Below are 7242 nucleotides of genomic sequence, written 5' to 3' on the forward strand. Positions count from 1 at the left end.
CTCGTTCTGCTTCCTCTGGTGAAACGGTAGTTTTCAGCTATTTCCAGGGAGGCAGGCTCATAAAATTCTTGTAGTTTTCCGACCAGAACATCGTAAGATTGTGAAAAAGGATCTACTGGATCCAGGCGATCACACAGCACGTCGAATGCTGTGGCCCCCACATAATGTAGTAAATAGGGCACTCTTGCATTCTCCTTTATGCCAAAAATGAGAAACGCACCTTGAAGTTGCTGCACCTAGCGCTTCCACGTCGTCGACGACGGGTCGAATGCCTCTATAGCAAAAGATCCTGGTATCGTAGGTTTCTGGTCGCCCTCAGCCATGGCAGTTTTTCTCGTAAGATAATAATTGACCTCCAATAAGAGAAGTTTTGCAGTTTGCAAACTTTTATGTACCTCGACGGCGCCACGAGAACTTGTAGGTTAAGTCTCACTACTTCAAGGATATCTTGAGAATAACCAGCATCCCATCCTCGTCGCCAGAGTATGTTATGTATGGGGGCGAGATCGTAATAAGTATTTGGACGAAACTTTGAGCTAGAGATAATCAGTGTCTTTATTTTAGAGTATATATATACGGTCTATGTATGTGTCCGATAGCGGCGAAACATTCCAGAAAGCTGTCTATATCTAAACAAAAGAAACGACGGAATAATTATTGGCGCTCTCAAAGCGTCGGAAGTGTCGAAAAGCGCGGGCAACATAAAAGTATCGAAATAACCTAACAGAGTTCTTTGGGTAATTCATATCCTCACTCTTTAATAATAGGACGTTTTGATTTGATACTCTATTTTTCTTTTTTAATTTCATTTTTAACTTTGGCAAGATATGTCGCAATTCCTTTCTTGCGTTGTTTATGTCTTCTTCCTTAAAATGCTCCATTCTTCCCGTTGCAAAGATATATGCCCAGCTGCAAATTTGGACGCCGCAGTTTCCTCCAGCGTTGATATTTCCATTGATTCCAACTGTTATTTGTGATGGTATATCATTTGGCATACCAACATCTAATCGTGCCAGGCAACATTTAGTTTGATATCGATGAATTTCAATGTTTCGTTTATAATAACATTGTTAGGGTTGCCATGAAGAGAGTCGAAATATATTATTACCTTCTGTTTAGGTAATACCATCAGCAATGTCCAATAATTGGAATAATTCGTTGAAATTAGCCAAGCATCTATTGTCCATGCATTGAACATTGTATCCCACTTCTTAAACCCGCAGCTGATGGTGCCTCTTCTTAAAATGTTCTCACAAAATATTGTATCAAAGACTAATAAGTTAAAATTCTGTCGTTCAGCCTCACATTGCATGCACTGAAAAAATGCATTAATAATATCATCGCTGAGATATTTTGCAACTGATTCGTATGGTTGAAGCGTCATGAAACTAGCAGGTGTGAGGTAGTGCCCATTTACATTATTCCGTATGTAAGGAAATCCGTCAGGATACATATTATTAGTGGAAAATAAACTTTTTTCTTCGTTTACCTTTTCAACAATTTTCAAACTTTGTTCCTCATTCTTGTTGCAAATAAGAAATGTTGATGATATTATCATTATTTGATAGGTTTAACGACGTGGACGACGATGATTCATTTTGGACTTCAGAAGCATTAGCTAGTTCTAATAGCTCTGATGTAAACGTAGATTTATCAGTAGCAGAAACGAAGTTGTCATGTTTAAGGAATCTGTTGAATCTTAAATGTCTTTTTTGTTGCCTTTCCAACTTTCTACGGGATTATCGTGGTCTTTATTCCTTTTTTTAGTTTGCCTTGTGGTTTTCAATAAAAACTTTCATTCCTTCAAACCTCCCTTAATAAATTCGAAATTCTGCATTATGAATCTTGGTGCAGGTATTTTTTTCTTATGTACAAATTTGTAATGCTTGAGAATTTTATAATAATTTTCCACCGGAGCATTGCTATCACGATATAAATCTACTTTTGTAAGATTCACAGCAAACCACAGTGGGAAATAGAGCATCAAAAAGTCTCTAACATAGCAAAGAAATTTTTGAGAAAAAATTATTTTCGGTGTCAGTGCATGTACTGTCTTGCAATATTTTCATTTCAATTGCTTTAAATTTCAGTATGGAAATCATATTTTCCAGTATGGAGAGTTGTTTGTTGCGGACGCTACCTTTTTTTTTGCTTCCGATAACGTACATTTCTCCGTTGAACCTTCTGAAATCTCGTTAATATCACTATCTTCGCCATCTGATTCATTATCGTCGCTATTGCTTTCTTTTCTTTCGTTTTCATCGCTTCGTATAGCCTTAATAATAGAATAGAAGTTCTTAATCTTTTTGGGTAAGCCGAATACTTGCACGAACGACTCGTAGATCTTAGTAGCAGATATTACGCTATCACAGTGCAAAAACTTACTGGCAAATTCAACTGTGTTCAAAGCATTGCTTTTTTTTATTTGGAAAACATTTTTTGGCTTTTCGAATGACGGTCTTTATGAAGTGAGAAGAACATGAATAATAACACATTTCATTTGATCTGCATGATTCTGCTTCTCGGTAATATCGTACACCAACTGAATGTATCGCTATAAAGTCATATTATGGGTAACGTTTCACGTTACTACGCCCATTAATTCCTGCGCCTCCGAGGTTCGGCGCCACTACAGTTGGTCGCATGATGGTGGCGGCCGTCCACGCGGGTTGGGCCGCCCACACAAGTGTCGCGTGGTAGGGGCCGCTCGCTAGTATACAAAGGCCGGCGCGAGCCGAGTTATCCAGTCCTGTGTTGACTCCTTCCTCCCCGACACTCATCGTCGAGAGTATTTGTCATTGGCCTCGGCCTACCTGGGGGATCCGGAGCGTGCTTCCTCTCCACCGGGGCTAGCCGATTCAGGTCTGGTACAAAAGGGACTCTGTTTCCTTGTATACGGATAGTCGTCGGAGAAGGTGTCTCTTCTCCTAGGCAATTCCGCCGCGATGAGTTGTCTGTACCGGGATGTTCTCTGCTTTACTTGCTAACAATGCTCTACCTGTTCCAGACTAAGCTGTATCACGCTTCCTGATCCAAGGTGTTCCGACGTCGCGGGACCCCTCCTGACCCCGTTTTTCTAGGTTAAGTTTCGTTGTTCCGTTCTTAGATCTTAAATTTATCGCAAGTAAGATTCATTCCGGAGATTCGTACATCCCCACAGATGTAACTTTTTGTTAATTATTCAAGGCCACTCTTTTCCAAATAAAACATTATAAATTTGCCTTATAATCCAGTATCTCCTTCTTTTCTCGAGTCCTGTCCCGGCGAGCTTATCCGAGCAAGAAAAGGCGATCGTTACATTATTAAATGCATGAAATAAGGCCAGACTAAAATTAGTCTCGATTTTGTGGACACTTTGTTGTCGAAATCTTTTTTATCATAGTTATAAATGTTTTTAGATGACTTTTTAAAGGACACATGCTCTTAAATATTTAAAACGATGCTTATTGGTACCAGGTATGCCATATACATAGGTATTTTTTTCAGGAACATTTGCATCTTTTCGATGCTTCAAAATTAATTCAATACATTGAACTAATTTTGTATCTAAAATTACAGGCACTATACGTCCCAGTTTTCCATGAATTGAGAATCTTATTATACATATTTATCAGCAATCTATGTATAATAAAAATAATAAAATTGTTAAATTACATACAATTATATATACATTTTGTTAACACATTAATAGAAAAAAATAATTTATATCTGTTGTAAATTTGTACCCAATAAATCATATAAATCTATACAAGTTTCTTTTGTTACGCCTTCGCGAGCTATAAAATCTATGGTAACACGTTCAAGTTCTTCTGCTCTTCTTCTATTGAAAACTTGGGTGGACGTAAGTGTAACTTTTGCTAGCTCCTGCCATGTTGTGTAAATGAATTTTTTTTTAAGCTTTATAATAATCTTCTTTGACTTTTTAGATATGATTGCAGTTTTTTACATCCTCCATAAATGGAAGCGTAACATTTTTCTGTCTTTTAAATTCTGTCACATTTTTTTCTGTTATTTTATTTATGGATATCCCATAATCTTTTTTTACTATAATTAAAAAGTCTTCTGCGCTAGCTTTCTTTTCTATATTGTTTGTTTTTATGCACTCTGTTATTAATAAATTACTAACGTGTTTTAAATATGTTCCAATATTTGATGCAACTGATGGTGCACCATATTTTTTTATTAATATCATCAAAATTAGCTACTTTATTAACTGCTTTAAGATAATCATTATATATTGATGGATTATATTGTAACAACCGTCCTTTCGAGTTACGGATCAGCTCATCGGCGTGTCCAGGAATCGAAAGTGGTTCAAGCGAGGGAAAGAGGAGTTCTAGAAATGACGAGACGTGTGGTTCTCCGAGCGATACAATATCAATTTATTATTTTTTTTGGCGCGTATTTGACAATGATTCTACGAGGAACGACGTAGCGTTCGGAGATACAGATATAGTTATATATCTATGTACACGTATATACAACCCCACGGTGGGCTGCGCTACGGATGGCACGGACGGTGCACGGCGCGTCGCAACGAGTAGCGCGGGCGGCGACGGCCGCTGTCGGGGCGCGATCGCGGCGCGACGACGGGGCAGCATGTGCTATTTCCGTGTCAAGATGACAATCACCACGCGGTGACTGTCATGCGTTTCGAGGAAGATTCCGTTCCCGCGTCGCGTACGGAATCCCCTGCGTCAGCGAGTGGGGATTCTGATTGGCGGTACCGGTCTTCCCTCAGGGAGGCATAGGTCGGGACTAGGGTCGGCAGCCAAGACACTCGACTCTGGCCCCGAACACGGGGCCTGCGGTACTACTAACTCGAACGGGGTGGATTTGGCCGGATCGCCCGCCACGAACTCGTGATGCAGGCAAAGACACTTTACCCTAGGGCGAGAGCAGGGAAGGTAGCGGAAGAAGTTCGAGGTAGCTGCCGAGAACTTCCTGGCCGAAGCCAAGACACTTGACTTCAGTGCTACCTCTAGGGAACGGGTATCGCTTGGTCGGTGAAGCGGTCGAAAGGCTGGCAGACGATAGCTCCCCTTTACGATTTTTGCCCGGCCTTTATATCCGCGGATTGCTGGTTCTAGCGCAGTAGTGGGGAGGGGGGAGACATCTAGCGCAACGCTCCTGCGCCACGTCTCCCGCACTATTGTTTAAACATTACTTTTTGGTAATAATGAAAATTTTTTTATTTCAGGTTCTGATTTATGCACTTGTTCTAAATGGCGTGCAATTTTACTTTGAAATTTTTTGCAATAGTAGCAAAAGTTTTTTTTGAAGTCTCTTAGGTTGAGAGAATGGAACATCTAAATTATCTTGTTTACAACCAAATGTATTTACAAAAGAAATGTCAATCAGTGACTCCAAAGAATTTTTTTCATTCGAATCAGTGTTATTACTATTTTTATGTTCTATAGTTTCTAATTCAACTGTAATTTCCGATGTTGAAGGTAAATATTCGAAAATATTTATTATTTGTCATGTTTACAGTATCAGTATTGTTCATAATATCATCATCACAGGAAATATTAATCATCATTGTTTGCCATATTAATATCACTATTATTGTAATTTGCAGGAATTTTATCATTAGTAACTATCAACACATCAAAAATTTCATCAAAGGAAAATATCATAATATCATTAAGAACAACACTATTTCAGAATTATTGACACTACCATTGTTGCAGGAAAATGTTATGTTAAGTACTATTATTAGTATTATTAGTATTCATAGAATTGTTGGCACTAACATCTACTCTTTCATGACTATTATTTTTATATAAAAATGTTGTGTTAAAATTCACAGTCTTTGCTCTAGTATCCGTATTATCAGAGTTAGTCATTAGACAATATTACATTGCATATTATTGCATTATCTGAATCAACATATCTCGCAGGATTATTAATATTGTTTTCATCGTTTCTTGTATGGATGAGTCCATTATTAAAAAAATTATTAACATTCGAAGAATTGTCAGCACTAATATTTACTCTTTTATAATTATTGCTGTTTTGTAGGAAAATGTTACATTAAGATTCGTAATCTTTGCTCTACTATTCTTATTATCACAGTCATTAGACAGTATCTTTACATTATCAGAATCAGTATATTTCACAGAATTACTAATATTATTTTCGTCGCCCATTGTATCATGGTTGGTCCATTATTGAAAGAATTATTATTATTATTATTCACGGAATTGTTGACATTAAAATCTACTCTTTCATGACTATTAGTGTTATCACAGTCATTAGACAATATCATTGCATTATCAGAATCAGCACGTTGGACAGGATTATAAGCATTATTACCAACTACCGTATCATGATTGAGTCCATTATTGTCAAAAGAATTATTATTATTATTTACGATATTGTTGACATTAACCTAACAGCACATGTTAATGCACGGAGAACGTTCGAGGAATATCATAAAACTATATTACGTAAATTGCCATTTTTGCTTCAACTTTTAATACGTAAACTTTTATTACATAAATGGTCACTTTTGCTTCAATGTTGAATAACTCGGTGAAAAAAAATCGCACAATGCTGGTCAAGTGTTCAAATTAAAACTAAAGATTCACGCTTTCGAACGCTGTAAACCTCATTTGCGTACAATTTTTATTTTACTTTCTGGAACTTTGCAAAGTTTGCAAAAAAGATCCGTCGTATCTCAAAATCTCCCCCAAACTTTGCAACGTTCCAAAAATAAAAATCGCAAGCAAATGAGGTTTACAGTGTTCGAAAGCGTAAATCTTTAGATTTAATTTGAGCACTCGACCAACATTGTGCGATTTTTTTTTCACCAAGTTATTCAACATTGAAGTAAAAATGATCCTTATGCTTCAACATTGAATAACTCGGTGGAAAAAAATCGCAAAATGCTGAACGAGTACGCAAATTAAAGGTAAAGATTCACACTTTCGAATGCTGTAAACCGCATTTATGTGTGATTTTTTTTAAATTCAGATCGAGGAACCTTGCAAAATTCGTAACAAATTTTGTCGCATATTTTCATTTGTATCCGTAATGCTCCGTAAAAGATCAGTAAGATCGATATAAAAAGTAGAGATTTTAAGCTGTAAAATGTTTATTAAAAAATTTTATTACGATTTGTCATCTTTGCAACGTTACACTCTCCTTTGGAGGATAGAATAGGTGATACTTTATTTTGCTGTTGAATGCTGTTGAATTAAATTTTGAAAAAATTGAATAGTAAAGCTGAAAAATTGT

Source organism: Wasmannia auropunctata, unplaced genomic scaffold, assembly GCF_000956235.1.
Source record: "Wasmannia auropunctata unplaced genomic scaffold, wasmannia.A_1.0 LD336061.1, whole genome shotgun sequence".
Lineage (NCBI taxonomy): Eukaryota > Metazoa > Arthropoda > Insecta > Hymenoptera > Formicidae > Wasmannia > Wasmannia auropunctata.